This window comes from Musca domestica, unplaced genomic scaffold (genome assembly GCF_030504385.1).
Source record: "Musca domestica strain aabys unplaced genomic scaffold, Musca_domestica.polishedcontigs.V.1.1 11, whole genome shotgun sequence".
Lineage (NCBI taxonomy): Eukaryota > Metazoa > Arthropoda > Insecta > Diptera > Muscidae > Musca > Musca domestica.
Genome location: NW_026712133.1, coordinates 13,319,150 through 13,335,622, shown reverse-complemented (window position 1 = coordinate 13,335,622; position 16,473 = coordinate 13,319,150). Strand labels below are relative to the sequence as shown.

Genomic DNA, 16,473 nt, shown 5'->3' with positions numbered 1-16,473 from the left:
ATCAAATTTTAGAATAAGTTTAGATTTGTTCAAATTGGTCACCTTAGACACGAATTATGGCCTTTAAATGGCCAATGCAACCGTCACACGCTGCCCGAATGTTGCTCTGCAGTTTTTTTGCCCATTCCCTGCGAAGGTGATCGACACTTTGGTATTTTTTAGTGCCAACCTTGCTTTCCGAAATACTCCAGACACAATAGTCCAACGGATTGGTATCCGGAGATTTTGGTGGCCATTGTGCGCTGGAAATGAAGCGAGGAACCTCATTTTGTAACCATTCTTGGGTGGTGTGTGCTGAGTGCAATGGTGCTGAGTCCTGTTAGAATATCCAAGGTCTGCGGCCAAAATGTTTGCGTGCCGAAGGCTTTAATACACCCTCCAGAATATTTTCGCGATAATATTCGGTATTTATTCTGATGCCACGGTCGACAAATACGAGCGAAGAGCGACCATCGGCTGTTATGGCGACCCACGCCATCACCATGACTGGCGCTTGAGTTCTGGTGGCCAACCGAAGGTGCACATTTTCAGATGACCTCTTTGGCAAGTAAACACATTTTGTTTGTTTACAAACTGAGGGACAACGAATGTTTTCTCAAGGGAAAAAACCAAATTCGGCAGTTCACCACTTTCGGCCAAGCGAAGCAGCTCTTTAGCTATTTTGAGTCTATTTTCTTTCTGTTGCGATGTAAGTTCTTGCACTTTTTGGAATTTCAATGACTTTATGCCGAGCTCATTTTTCAATATTTGCCGAATGGAATATTGCGATATGTTTAGCTCACGAACCATTTTTCGGCCACTGCGACACGGATTTCGATCAAGTCGCTTCTTTACTTTTCGAAGCATTTCTGCTGATGTGTTGCTGTTTTCTTCGGTCCATTTCCTTGACGTCGGACTACGCTACCAGTATCACGGTAACGAGCGATGGTACGAGACACAAAATATTTATTCACAATTAAATGCTGGAGTGCTCTAACGATAGCCACTTGTGATTTTCCGGCCAAATATAAAGAAATCACACTATCACGCTTGAATTCCATCAAGAATAACTTTTTTTCTGGAAAATTCTCACCAAAATGCTTTTGTACGCTTGTAAGAAATATAATGAGCTGTCACCGACAGCAGTCTGAAGTTGGATGCAGTTTTTTCATCTCACCCTGTATATTCTTCTGTATTAGCTCCTTCAAGTAGTTCGATATCTAATATGTTATGGTTGATGCTTTATACCAGAGCTGAGCAAAATCATATGAAGGGATTGTTTAGAGGAAATTAAAATTGCAGTTTTCATTATATTTGACAGTTGTTAATTTTTTTTTTTAAAATCGAGTTTGTTATAAAATCGAATTTTTTAAAAACTAAATGAATCACACATAGAATTTGATTGCTTGTTTGTTTAGCAAAAACTAAGAGAAATTATTATCTTTGTGCATATTGCAATATTACAGACTCGTCCGGATTGGAATTTACTTGATTTCGAATTTATTTATCTTTTTTTCCAATTTATATACCCACCTTGGACGTCCACTGTATATGATTAGTACCTAGTTGCCTGTCTTTCGTTGATAAAATTAAATTTTCAGCGCTTGAGTGGAGGCTTTGTTTAATTATTTTGTTTACCAATATAATTAACATTTTGCAAAGTGTTTTTCTCTCTCTTGTTTGTTTGCGTTTGTTGTTCTTTTTATGGTGTATGGTTGTTTTATTACCTCATATCATCCTAAACAGGAGAGAGAGAAATGTTTAAAGATGAGTAACGAAAGAAAGTAGTTCGTAACCAACAGGTCAGCAGTGTGATACTCTACAACATAGATGGGCAAAATAATAAAAGAGAAATGCTTAAGAGAATTTTGATGTAACTTTCCTGTAGTAAATATTTTACTTGTTTAATAATTTTTATACAAAAATATAATCGCAATTGGCGAAAACAATTATTTGATAAAAACAAATATTGAATATAATTCGTATAACTTTGTTTATTGATGTTTTTCTCATGACGGAGAATAAAAGACTTCAACGCTAGCGTGCATACTTGCCAATCTATGATCTACAAACATATAGAAATAAAGGTATAGACTAAAAAGTTTTAAAATTTTCCTGTTGCAAAATCGTCAGGCAAAATCTCATTATTGTTGTTTTTATAAAAACAACGTTTGTTTATGAGTGGAGAACGATGGTAATGTTTACCAGGGGGTTAGGCAGGGGAATACCTAGGTTTCGGAAAGAGCCACCAATCCTCATCAGTTCCCTTGTTTCTTGTCTGGGATATTCTCCCCAGAAGTTATTTAAAAAAAATAACTTCTATGACAAAAAACATTTTTTACCCAAGTGACGAGATCCTAAGCTCAATAGAAGAGAAACAAAAGAATTACATAAAACTAAAATTCTTTTGGAAAATCTTCTAAATCTTACAACCGCACTTATAAACATTTACATCTTTCTCCACTTGTTATGCTTTCGTTCAACCTGAACGAAGTAACATAACCAGTTTTTATAAAAACAACAATAATGGGATTTTGCCTGACGATTTTGCAACAACAAAATACTATGGTATCCCAAACAAGCAAGTCAAACACTGTTCTAAAATTTTCCTTTCCGGCAGATGTCACTATTGTTGATCTTGGGTCAGTCAAGTCACTCAGGGCTAGTGACGTCACTCATTTAAGTTCTATATTTTAATATTTCACTACATATTTGGATAATGTAAAAGTAAACAAAATCGATGTTCCGTTTTTAATTGATAAATAATAAAGAATCATACAAATATTTAATATTTTGTATATTGATATAATTCAGTAGTTAGAAACTCAGAAAACTTTTAAAATACCGTTCCCGGTATCATGAACGTGCTCTCAAATTAAATGTTACTCAAAACTAAAATTTATTCATAACATTTTACTCCACATTATTGACCGAGTGAAAAGTAGGAGCATTAATTTAAAAACATGCGACTAGGTTATTTCTTAATTTTTAAGGAATATATCAGAGTCCTGAAAATTTTAAAATTTCCCCGGTCTTGTACTTTTGCATACTTTTTAAAGACTCGACAAAATGTTCAGAAGTTTCCGAAAATCCTGACATTTTCAATTGTATAAAATCGGATGACTTTAAGGATATTAAAAGCTTCAGATAACAATTTTTATTAACTGTTTTCTAGGTACTTTTTATTTAATAATTAATTTATATTTATTGTCTGTCTGAAAGAGTTCAATACGACGTTAAATTCTCCTGATCCGAACTATTTTACCCTCCAACATGTAGAAATTTAATTTATGGCCAAATGCAGCTATGCTCAAAATCTCTAAAATTTTTGGAAGTTCCTTTATATGAGGGCTATATCTGTATTGTATATTTTTATAGGATTTGAATTATCCCCTGAGAATTAGAAATATCACTAGATATAGCCCATTTCCAACATCTTGGAAGTACCAGAAACATGAATGCCAAAATTATCTAGAAAATTATTTCAGATTTTGATTTTTATTCTGATCACAGATACATGTACTTTATGGGGTCTCCGACGAGCATTTTGAGTTGATGCAATAGGAACGACACAGTTAATATACTTCCAATTTTGTGAGGGTGTTTGTATGGAAGGGAACTTTTTAAAGTTGCTGCGAAGTTGACCCTGAGTATGAACTTCTTTATGCCTTCATAAATTCATGGTTGTCATTCTTTATAACAAAAGCGACAAAGTGAAAATAAGTCGTAATTCCAATTCGTTTGTAAAATATAGGCGTGAGAATTTGATTCTGTTTATGAAAAAAATTAATAAAAAAATAAAAAAAAAAACAAATCGAAGGCAATAAATTAAAATAAATAACAATTATTTTGGCTATTAAATTACAGACTTAAATTCAAAGATTTGAAACAAGTTTGTTCTATCTGCCCAAATTCGCCAGATTTAACTGATCTTTATTTAACTTAACAACGCCAAAGCATTGATCAAAAAGTCATAATTTTGCAAGAAATTATTTTTCAAAACAATTTAGGCGTTGCAGAGAAATGGTGATGTTTTATTTATTTCATGTTGGTAACACTGGTTTAAACAGCTCGCACAATGTCAAACATCTTCAGTTTGCATTATATTTTATGAACTACGCTTGCAAAACATTGACTTTTATTCTGAAAATGCGTGCATCTTCCAATCCCTTCTGGTACCTTAACCACAAAGGGTTACTATTGTCATATTGTCCTGTCATAATTGCGAAAAAATTCGGTGATTATATACAACTTGTTATACCTAAATATTTCTCTCAACCTGGAACCTGAGATTAATATGGAATTTTTGATTCCCCATAAAATTGGATATAAATGTTCGATTCTCTTGTAATTTTGTTCATACCAATATTTTTATCCGTATTAGATGAATTATAAAAATAGAATGCTTCGGTAGGCTATATGTGGTACCTCCCGTTGTAAAAATTTCTAAAATGTATCAAATATCTTATATAAATCCTGTCCAACCCTGGCACGTCGCAATATTTATATCATATTTGTTTTGGTCCGATACAAAATCAACAATATTGGTCCATTGCTTTGGAACCTACTCCATAGAGGGTCAAAAAGTAATAAAAGTCAAAATATATTTAAAAAATCGAACATTGGCTGGGGTATACATCTGTCGGCAAAACTGACCGATACTTTATAATTTTTAGTGCGTTTTAGGAATCTTCGTACCCCTAGACTGGCCCTTCGCGTTAGTCAGTTTTTTCACCAACCTTTTACATATATGAGATTTTTACAATCCCCGATCGGACTGTATGGTGTATTTTATATACAGAATTCTTTGAGGTGTCTTCTGTGTTTAGAAAATGAGGGAATAACTGAGGAGATCATTTCCATATTGCCTTTTAACTTTCCTACATGCCTATGTAGGGTGTTTGGCGCACAAAACTACAATCTCTTAATGCCGCTCTTTAGGCTCACACTCTATCTTCCTCCCAGTTCTTCAAACACATGATGGTTCTCTTTTATGTTTGCGTTTTGTTAGTTATCGCCATTGTCGTCGGCGGCGACGTTGTGTGCGATCAGCGGCAATCGTAGCTAACTAAGAACGAACGATGTGTGTGTTTTTGGTTGGGTGCGAAAAGAGGTGGTGTTTTGGGGGGCGAAAACTTGTCGGGAAATTTTCAAACCATAAACAGACGCCAAGCCAGTACGAGTGTGCTCATGTTGTTGTTGCTGTTGTTGTGTTTGGTTTCGAGACTCAAAAAGTTTTCCCCCATTTTTAGACAAATCCAGTTTGTTGTTGTTGTTTTAGGCTTTGGCTGGAGAGTTCTCTCGGAATTGTTAAAAAAGCGCCGTTTATTATTTGAGTTTGTTCAAAGTCTTATTCCCGAAAGCATTTCAAACACCAAACCAAAGCTATCTCATTGAATAATTCCGTTTAGTGGTATTGTTGTTGGGGTTTTGAATTCGAAATGAGATGAATTTTGATCTTTGTTCTGCTCTGCTCTTAAAGTGATCATTTCATTTTATGTTGTTGTGTTTTTCTTTTCTGGCTCTTTATTTTGATCATCATATTCGCATTTCTTTTCTTGTCGCAACAACAGCAACAACATCGTGATGGACACCAAAGTTGGCAGCGAGTGCTATATTCCCCACTTTGCTCACGCGAAAATAGTGAAGAGTTTTTGTTGTTGTTGTTGCTTCTCTGCTCTGCTTTGGGTGGTACACCGCCAGCCAGCCAGTCAGCCAAACCAGCCACTCAACTCAGCTGTTTTGATAGAGGGAATCAAATCGTGAGGCGCTTGGTCTACCACCAGCCAAGTGCCGTTGCTGCATTTAGTCGCGTTCGTAGCATTCACAATAGACGTTGGAACGGTTCGGTGCAAGGCCAAAAGAAAATGTGCAACAACAATATGGAAAAAAATTATTAAATACAACATTTTTTAACAACAAAAGAGTCGAAAGAATAACGGAAAAGAAAATGAAAACAAAATTTTCCCATTGCTGAAAATAATAATACCTTGCCGTGAAAATAAAAAAATGAATTGAAAGCAAATTGTTGTGTTCAAGTGTTTCTGATACAAGTGTATGTTAATAATTCTCATTAAGGTTGTAACAATTACAGCCATCCAATAAAAGGCAACAATTAATGGTCAGTGTCAATCAACGTCGTTCAATTTTCGTTTTTCGCATCGTTCGCGAGTTAAGCAACCAACGGCGAGTTTATGTGACAACTGTAAAAACAACAACAAACACCCCACCACCCCCTCTTCAACACCTCACCCCCAGCTATTACTGGCAATCAATAAAGAAAAATAAATTGTGTGAAAATTCTAAAGAAACAAAAAAAAATTATTTTGTGTAATGATGAAACAAAATCGAATCCTAATGAAAAAAAAATAGTGGAAAATAGAAAATCATTAACAACAACAAGAATTAGTGAGAAAAGTGCAAAATGAGAAGAAGAAAAATAACACAACAAAATATAATTGCAAAATAATTCGTTGTAGTCGTCGTCAAAATGTTGTGATTTAAGCGGTTTATTCAATTCTTGGCTATACAAAGTCATCATCGCAGTTGTCGTTGTTGCCATGTTTTTCTCTGTTCCATGTATCTACCGTACATTTGTTTGTCCGTCTGTCTATGGGTATTATCGCTGGCGTTTTGTCGGACGTTCTTTTGTATTATTCGATTACTATTGTTTTTGTTGCTGTCGGTTTTTTTGACCACTTAGTAGTTTTTGTTTTTCGATACATAACCTGGTGGCAATATTGTTTTGTTGTTGCTGCTTCGCTGCTGTTGTTAGTTTTGTTGTATGCCGCCACTTACGTTAGTCAACTTGTGCGGTGTTATTTTTTTGGTACTGACCTCCATACCCATAAGTCACTCATTTTCATTCATTCATTCTTACGGATAGCAGATCTCACCTCTTTATTATGCCGGCGTAACTGACATAAGAACATAGTCAGGCGAAATTTTCTATCAACATTTTTGCTTTGCACAACAGAAATGATTAGCAATTGGTTGAAAAGTTTAAATAATTTTATTGAAACATAAAAAAAAATTAAGTTCGGCCGGGCCGAACTTTTAATACCCTCCACCTTAGGGTAATGGAAACACTAGAACCAATTATGACCCACAAATACCAATTTTTAGACATATTCATGGGAAAATGCGATAAAAATCAACAAAATACCGAACATCGGGAGGTACCTCTATATAGAACTATACAAAAGCGTGTATGTATAGGTCATACAATATTTTGCCAACGGAGCTAGAACTCATTATGACCAACAATTTCCAATTTTTAGACAGATCCGCGATAAAATGTGACAAAAACCATCAACATACCGAATATCGGAAGATAACGTTATATGGAGGCTATACCAAAGCATGGACCTATACATACAATGTTTCGGCGCACGAACTAAGACCCATTATGACCGATAAATACTAATTTTCAGAAAAATCCGTGAAAAAATGTAAAAATCATCAAAATACCGAATATCGGGAGGTACCGTTATATGGGGGCTATACCAAAGCGTTGACCTATACATGCAAAGTTTCGCCACCGGAGCTAGAACCTATTACGAATTTTCAGATAAATCCGTGAAAAAGTGTGGCAAAATTCATCAAAATAAAGAATATCGGGATGTACCGTTATATGGGGACTAAACCAACACATGGACCGATATATCTCATTTTCAATTCCAACCATCCTAGATACAATACAAATTATTCTGCTAAATTTTGAAGCTCTACGTCAAATAATGTGGGCTGTATCGTGATTTCAACAGACAGACGGACATCGTTAAATCGTCTTACAATTTTATGCTGATTATGAATATATATACATTATGGGGTCTACGACGAATATTAAGGGATGTTACAAACGGAATGGCAAAGTTAATATACCCTCCTTTCCAAGGTACATATGAACAAAAAATTTACATGAATAAATAATAATCACAAAATTTGGGGAAAATGTTAATAACGATAATATCGAGTTCGAACTTTCAATGCCTTCCAGTATGAGGTAAAGAAAAGAGTTCTTTGGGAAACGCAAGGAGTGGGTGTGATTCTCACTCACTTGAGAATGCTCGACAAATGTACAACAAAAGTTGTCGTATCAAAAAGCTGAAAAGCCAAGGGCCAATTTTTTTTTGCCTGGATGAAATCATGATATTGGTAGCGATCAGAAAATATTGCAAAGTTGTTAGTTTTGATATGAACAACATTGTTCTCTGTGGTTGTATGTAATATGGGTGAATACTCCAGAAGTAAGCAATCAACTTATTTAATCGTCAACAATAACAAAACAAACTACAAAATATTATTAATAATAGCATCTGGATTCAATATTCGAAAATGTTCCACTAAAAAGTGCAAATACCTGTAAGATCGGGTGGAGAACCTATTATGAACGACAAATACCAAAATTTTCCGGTAGATAATGTGGCCTAAATTCTAAATATCTGGAGGTACCGTTTAAAGAGGCTAGAACCCTTTACAAACTGTTAATTCCAAATTTGGAACAATTCTGTGAAAAAAAATGTGGCTAAAATCTTCAAAAACTCCGAATATCGGGCTGTGCCATTATGGTTAAAACAATATGGATAATGTTCTGACACCAGTAGTAGAAACCATTATGAAATTCAAAAAATACAAAAGGACAATAGCGATTGTGTTATCTTCTCAGAGGGTATGGGCCAGATTCTCTTGGACATATGGCATCCCCTTTCATCTAGCCAATTCGGCGAACTTAATTATCGAATTTAAAATTGTCGATTAATAAATAACAATATTACGACCCACAAACTTAGAATTTCATCAAGATTTTCGAAGAATGAAAATGGTGGATATGGCAGTAATAGATGAGGTTATACCTAAAATCGCCCTACACATGCAAAATATTTGTGTTCCCTCAAACATATTCCAAGCAAAAAGTTTGCAACAAAACAAAAAAAAAAAAAAAAAAAACTCGGTTCATCACATATTTTCATCTGAAGCACTTATGAATCTTACAAAAACATACAGTCCGCTCTGCTGCCATCCATATCATGTCTTTTGCTTGAGTGCGCAGAAGTGCATTAAAATGTAATCCTTGGAATGAGTTTTAAATAAGTTGCATATTGTGATGAAAAGGCACCCTCTTGTCTTTTTAATTAACATGGAAGTATAATGAAAAATGCAGTCTCTTCAATAAAAGTAAACACTTACGATGAATTTAAATGAGTCTTAATTTTTTGTTGAAAAAAGTCGCTACAATTTAAATAAAATTTAAAAAGAAATTATAATTGTCAAAAACAACTATTTCAGGAAAAAACATTTGGGGTTGATCTAGCGAATTATCTTGAAAGGAGTATCTGATTTGATCCAAACTTAGTATATCGTAATATTATTATCAAACTTAGATCGAGTTCATAGATGGTCAATATAGGTCCACTCCAATATAGGCAATATCGACTCACTTCTTCTGGTAACCCACCACAAAAGGTCGAACATTTTGAAAAAAAAATATATTTTATTGCACAGAAGAAGAAAGGATAATCCGATTTTGCTCCAACTTTTCAAATCCTAATATTTGCATCAGTGCGAGATCAGGTACGAAATTGGACATTATCGGGACCACAAAGGGTAAAAATTTTGTATAATTATAACTCTTATAAAATGTGACTTGAGAGTCCGATTGTCTTTAAATTACATACATGATAATAGTTTTATTAACCCAAGGTCTGGTGTGAACATGGAATATATCGGTACACTCCTTCTGGTATCTCCCTCACAAAGGGTCAAAATTTATTTACATAATATGTTATAAAGATGATAGCGATCGGACCATTCCGTATGGTACCTCCTCCACAAAGGTTGAGATTTTGAACAACCAAAAGGATCATAAAATTCGAAATAAGCATCCGGTTATCTTCAAATTACATATCACACAATATTTTTATTAACCTAAGGTCTGGTGTGAAAATGGGATATATCGGTCTACTCCTTCTGGTATCTACCCCGCAAAGGGTCAAAATTTTGAAAACCCATGAAACTTATAAAATGCGAAATTAACATCCGATGTCATTCAGAGTTGTACAAATCAATATTTTCCACAAGACAAGATCATATATACGGATCGCACCATTTATTCTGGTACCTACCCCACATAAAGTTTAAGATTTTTGAAAAATAAAACGCTCAAAAAAATCGGAAAACGAATCCAACTCTCTTCAAATTTCACACATCCAAATATTTTTGCTAACGTAATATCTGTTGTGAAGATGATATATATCTGTCAACCCCTTCTGGTACCTCACCCACAATTTCCAATAATTATATCTGTCAATTTAGCTATTCTTTACAACTTGCTATATCTAAATATTTCTCTGATATGAATATGTAATTTATCGGAATTGATGATTTCGCATACAATTGGATATAAATGCCCGATTTCCTTCAACTTTTACACATACCAATATTTTTATCTGTATTAGATGAGGTATGGAAATGGACTAACTCGATCCGCTCTATATGTTGGCTCACGCATATTTCCACATTTTCCAAGAATTTGCACATATCTCATATAAAGTATAGGAAGTAGTCGATGTAGTACAAATCTGGTAGCTTTTAATATTTTTATCAGTCTTAGGTCAGATACGCATTGGTCAACATTGGCCTACGGCTGCACAGCTTCCACCATAAAAGGTTAACAGTTTGAATAATCATAACTCAAGGCTGAGGGCATACATCTGTTGGCAAAACCGACTGATTCAATTTTACTTGTTTAAGTTCCTTTCAATTGGCAGAGGGTATTAAAAGTTCGGTTCGGCCGAATTTTTTACATGTCAGGAAAAGGAATACCTTTTCACAAACATTAGTTCAAAATGTTGTAGGGTATCACATGGCCGACACAGATTGACTAAAATCGTTGATTACTTATTCTAGGAGGCAAAAAATGACAGGCTTCCTGGTAGTTTTAAAGTCAAATCTGCTGCCTAATCTCCAAAAATGCGAAATTTCTCTTAGATTGAATTCAACCCAATGTACAACAATCCCTCCCATTTGGACATATATTTCGTATTTGATAAATAAGTAATTAGAATAGGAGGAATACATATACAAATCTGACAAAATATCAGCCATTTCAAAAAAAAAAAAAAAAGAGTATATATTTTAAAAAATTTTTGAATTCCATTATATTATATATTTTTTTTTTTTTGAGTTGATCCCGAAGTCTTGGGGGTGAAAAAAAATTGGGATAGAATAGAGTCTAACCTACGGGTCCACTCCATAGCCCTGCTATTGAGTAACTTTTCGGTACCATTTTTTTGTCAATTTTTTATTTTTACCTCTCTTTATTTTTCTTGTGCATTTATGTTTTTGATATTTTGGTTCAGTAACTATTTAACCTGTACGACGAACGATATTTGTGATGCTTTGCCACGCTCATGCTGTTTGTAAAGCATCCAACCATCCATCGTTATGTAAAAATAATGGATTTATTAAATTTTTGTCGGTCCACTTTTTGTTACATTTGATGTCATTGCTGGTGTTGTTGCCGATTATTATTCGTTGTCATGGCTATTTTTCTAGAGCGGAAAAAAATGTGAAAATGTTACAGAAAATAGTTCATTTGACTTACACTGTGGCGTAGAAAAATATATTTGAATAGTAAATAATTAAAATGGGTGTATCTATCCTCATTTGGTTTGAACTGATTTTTTTTTTTTTTTTGTGAAAATTTGTCTTTTATTTAATGACTAATTAAAGATTTTAAATAAAAATTAAAATTAGTTTTGATTTCAAACTTCCCAACTATGTACCCCTTTACGACACTGTCTGTATGTTTTTTTTTTTTTTTTGAATATAAATTGCGATAATATGAAACAACGTAAATATAACCGGCATATCAAAAAGAACGACAACAACAAAAAACTTTAGTGAAATGAGGTAATTTCATTAAAAATAACAAAATGCCAGTATCGTTGTTGTGTTGCTACTTTTTTTCTCCTGAAAAAAAAAAATCGTCAACAACAACAACAAACCGGGAACGAACATAGTGGCCGGTTATGTCAAATAGTAAAACAAGCCCTGTACTAGAACTAAATGTAAAAAAAAAAATTGGACGAAAACTAAAAAGTCATCAAGTGTTTGTTGTGTGTTGTTGAGCCGTGATAATGACACCTCCTATTAGAATAGAAAAAAATAAAATAAAAAAATAGAAACTGAAATAAAACGAACTTTGTAAAAAAACAAATTCTATCAATTTTTTTTTTGCTGCTATGAAGATACGAATAGCTGCACAAAAAAAAAAACAAAGAGCAGCAGCAGAGTGCCTTGTTTGGCAACTAACGCTGCACGAGAAGCGTTTGTTCAGAAGCAACAAAAATTTAATTCGTAAATGTTTTTCAAACTAAGAGAATGACTATTTAAAAATTTTCACTATCATTTGGGGAAAAAAGAGAATCGTTTTATGAGAGAGCCACCCTGACGCTCATTATCTTATCTCAGAATTGTTTGCAATATTATTATTTTGCAAAAATATCGTATTATTCCTCTACTTCATTTCCTAAATGTGTTGACTCTATGGGCGAAAGGTAAAATCGAAATCGCTACATTCAATTTAATGAGCAAGCTTCTTGAAAAAAAATTGGCAAGAACTAAAATAGCAACAAACTTCTCAATGGCTCGTGTCTTATCAGTCGCCAAAAAAATGGGAAAGGTGCTATGGCTAGCCAGCAACTATTGATTACGTTGAGGTAACGTCATTTTGGTTTGGGGGAAATTTCGTTGTTCTATCATTTTTATACGATATGCAAATTCAGTATTTAATAATGCCACTTCTTTTCATTCTTCCTCCTCCTCCTTCTTTCCCATTCAGTTACCTGGTTTAAACAAAAACCGCCAAAGGTCGATTTTTTTATCGCCACCAACAGAATCCAAGATAAATATAATTTTAATTGGTTTATTTTTATGGCCAAACCTGCATGGTATTGTTTTTGTTGGGAATTTCATGAAAGGAATCCGTCACTGGGTAATTATCATAGGGCTGGGCGATATCAGCCAAATTTTGCTTGACCTTTCATTAAAATAAACGATTAAAAATGAAAAATTTTAATTTGATATTGAATAATAAAACGAATGAAGGTCTCACGTGAATATAGTTGGCCATCAAGAGCAGTTCTTGAAATATGAGGTAGGAGTTAGTACCTACTGCGAACTCCAAATTCCAATTTTAAAACATTTCCAGTGAGAAGTGTGACAAAATTTACCGAATAACTGCGGGTACAGTTATATGAATGCTATACCAAAACATGGACCTACATAGCCCACAAAGTCCTGCAGACCTAAAACATATCTAAGAGAAATTTCATCAACCTACCTTATTTCGTTCGAAAGCTAGAGTGATTTCCAAAGACAAACATGGCCAAATTGACATAGACTTTTATGCTGATCAAGAATATTTACTTTGTGGAGTCGAAAATGCATATTCTGAATCCATACTGTGGTTGATGTAAAATGTTGTGAAATCCACGACCATGGCAAAGAATGTTCTTAAAAAATCTTCATAAAATGCAAAACTAGTGCTTTTAGCTCTGAATGAGCCTGAAAAAAGTTAAAAAGTATCAGTCGGTTTTGTTGATAAAAATGTCCATTTGTTTACAAATAACGGTTGAGATAAAACAAACTGCAACAAAGCCAAACACCATAATTTTGACTTTTTTTAATTTTATCAAATGAAAGCAAAATGTCGGAAATAGCATCAAATTTGAGAATAATTTTACATTTGTTCGAATTGGCAAAAGTTGTGGCTTTTAAACGGCCAATGAAACCGCCACACGCTGCCCGAATGTTGCTCTGTGGTATTTTGGCCCATTCCCGGCGAAACGCTTGCTTGAGGTGATCGACACTTTGATATTTTTTAGTGCAAACCTTGCTTTCCAAAATACTCCAGACACAATAGTCCAACGGATTGGTATCCGGATAGTTTGATGGCCATTGTGCGCTGGAAATGAAGCAAGGAACTTCATTTTGTAACCATTCTTGGGTGACGTGTGCTGAGTCCTGTTGGAATGTCCAAGGTCTGCGGCCAAAATGGTTCCGCGGCCAAAGCCTTTAATACACCCTCCAGAATAATTTCGCAATAATATTTGGATTTATTCTGATGCCACGGTCGATTAATACGAGCGGAGAGCGACCATCGGCTGTTATGGCGGCCCACAACATCACCATGGCCGGTGCTTGAGTTCTGGTGGCCAACCGAAGGTGCACATTTTCAGCTAACCTCTTTGGCAAGTAAACACGATCATTTTGTTTGTTTACAAACTGCTGGATAACGAATGTTTTCTCATCGGAGAAAACCGAATTCGGCTGTTCACCACTTTCGGCCAAGCGAATCAACTCTTTTTATCTCTTTCGAGTCTATTTTCTTTCTGTTACGGTGTAAGTTCTTGCACTTTTTGGAATTTCAAAGGCTTTACCCTGAGCTCATTTTTCATTATTCGCCGAATGGAATATTGCGATATGTTCAGCTCACGAGCCATTTTTCGGCTACTGTGATGCGGGTTTCGACCACGTCGCTTCTTTTCGTACCATAAAAATATTTGGATGTGTAGAAGTTAAAGAAAATCGAACATTTATTTCCAATTTCAGGCGAAAATTTGTTAATCAAAATTTTTATTTTTTGGGGGTGAGGTACCAGAACGAGTGGCCCGATAAATTCCATATTCACGTCAGATCTATGGTTGAGAGAAATATATACATGTACCAAATCTATATCTGTACCGATATATTTTATCTGTATACCAGAACTTGTGATCTTTATACCAGATCTGGATATTGTGTCGGTGGAAAGATTAGGATATGCTACGTTTGAAAAGAATCAGATGCTTTTATCGCGTATTATGAGCACTTTGGTTATTCTAAATTTTTTTGTAGGGAGCTACCAGAAGGCGTGATCCTTTCGATCCGCTCCTCATTCCAGATCTATCGTTGATAGAAATATAGAGACGTGCCGAGTTAAAAGGAATCGTATGATAATTTCGTGTTTTATGAGTATTATGGTTAATCAAAATGTTGACCGGTTGTGGGTGAGGTAGTAGGAGGAGTGGTCCTATCCATCTCATCTTCATACAAGATCTAGAGTTAGTACAAATATTAAGATGTGTCAAGTTTTAAAAGAATTGAATACTCATATTGCATTCTATGAGGGTTATGTGGAATTCAACATTTTGACTCGTTGTGGAGGAAGTACCAGAAGGTGTGGTCCGTTCTATCCGTTCTTCATACCAGATTTTGTGTTGGTAGAAATATTGAGATGTGCGAAATTTGAAGGCAATCGCACCCCACTCCCCTTTGTGAGGGAGTTACTTGTGCAGTAGTCGATATTGTCCATTTTCGCACCTGCCCTGCCCTAGCACAGAATGAATCTGCCCTAGCCCTGACAATCTTTACTATTACAGTTCCGATGTTCTTTCGAAAGTTCTTTTTAAAAATTCATGATTATGGCCTCCAAAAATGTATAAAGAAGATACCCGCCTAAAATTCTGCTAGAGAATTCATTACTACGACTTCGGCAGCCCTTCAAAAAATTTAGGAGTATCCGAGCTTTTAGAATTGAAAGCGTTTTAACAATTAAAAAGAACTTCTTTTAGCTTTGACAGCCCTTAAACAATATTCTGAAATTCCACAATTCTAAATCTGAAAGTCCTGTGTGAATAGGGATCAATGTTGTTATATGGCCCCACAAAATAGTACTCCCCGAAATTCCGTACTTTTTTACACATTTTAGTAGAGTTGTTAGCAAATTTAGGATTTGATGTTCCAACCCCCTGAATGGGAATGGTGTCTATAGTCCCACGCTTATGTATAGCCTCCATATAGCCCGACATTCGACGTTTTAAAGATCTTTCCTCATATTATGTCCAAAAGGCCTATAATTTGTAATTTCTGATTCTCACAGAATTTACAACGTGCCATAAAACCTGTGGTGTAGGTCCACTTTTTGCTATAACCCCTATATTCTGCATTTTGTAGACTTGACGCATATATTTCTGCCGATTCCACTAGCATTTTCAGTTTGAAATCAAGCACGCTCGAGTATTGAATTTCGAGTCTGCTATTTTCAAAGGGTTCTTTTCTTCATGGTGTGTAGGGAAATTAAAATTCGGCCTGGCTGAGGTTAATGCCGGTTTTACTTGTTCTTTTTATTCTAATTCAAATGCCTCCTATTTTAACTAATTTAATTTTGACTTGGGCTAACAGCTATTTTATTGCTATTCTTTGTTATTCCTCTTTAATTTGCATTATTCTCATCAAAATAGAAAAACACAGTCACTCACACAAAACCCCCCGAATTGTGTGTCTCAGGCCGCGTTATATTAAATCATTTCCGGTGCAATGTCACCAACCAAAGCCGCAAACAAAATTCGACAGCAGACACTATCCGAACAGCAACAATAAAACTGTCCTCTCGTTCCAACTCCTCCCCCACATGCCCACCCACCGAATAATTACGCTCAACATTCTCTA

The 16,473-nt window shown here is 34.9% G+C and overlaps 1 protein-coding gene across 6 annotated transcripts in view; it reads left to right on the top strand.

The window, feature by feature from the left end:
• Window positions 1-16,473, top strand: part of LOC101892541 (mitogen-activated protein kinase-binding protein 1) — a 401,509-nt gene that overhangs the window by 201,921 nt on the left and 183,115 nt on the right. The window contains exon 1 of one of the 6 annotated variants that reach the window (XM_020039862.2): window positions 5,748-6,100. The exons of 2 other annotated variants lie outside the window; for them this stretch is intronic. The gene's annotated coding sequence lies outside the window, so the exon portion shown is untranslated. Of the gene's footprint in view, window positions 1-5,747; window positions 6,101-16,473 lie in introns of those variants that run through there. 3 more of the 6 variants (XM_059131369.1, XM_020039855.2, XM_020039856.2) reach the window with 3 other exon arrangements.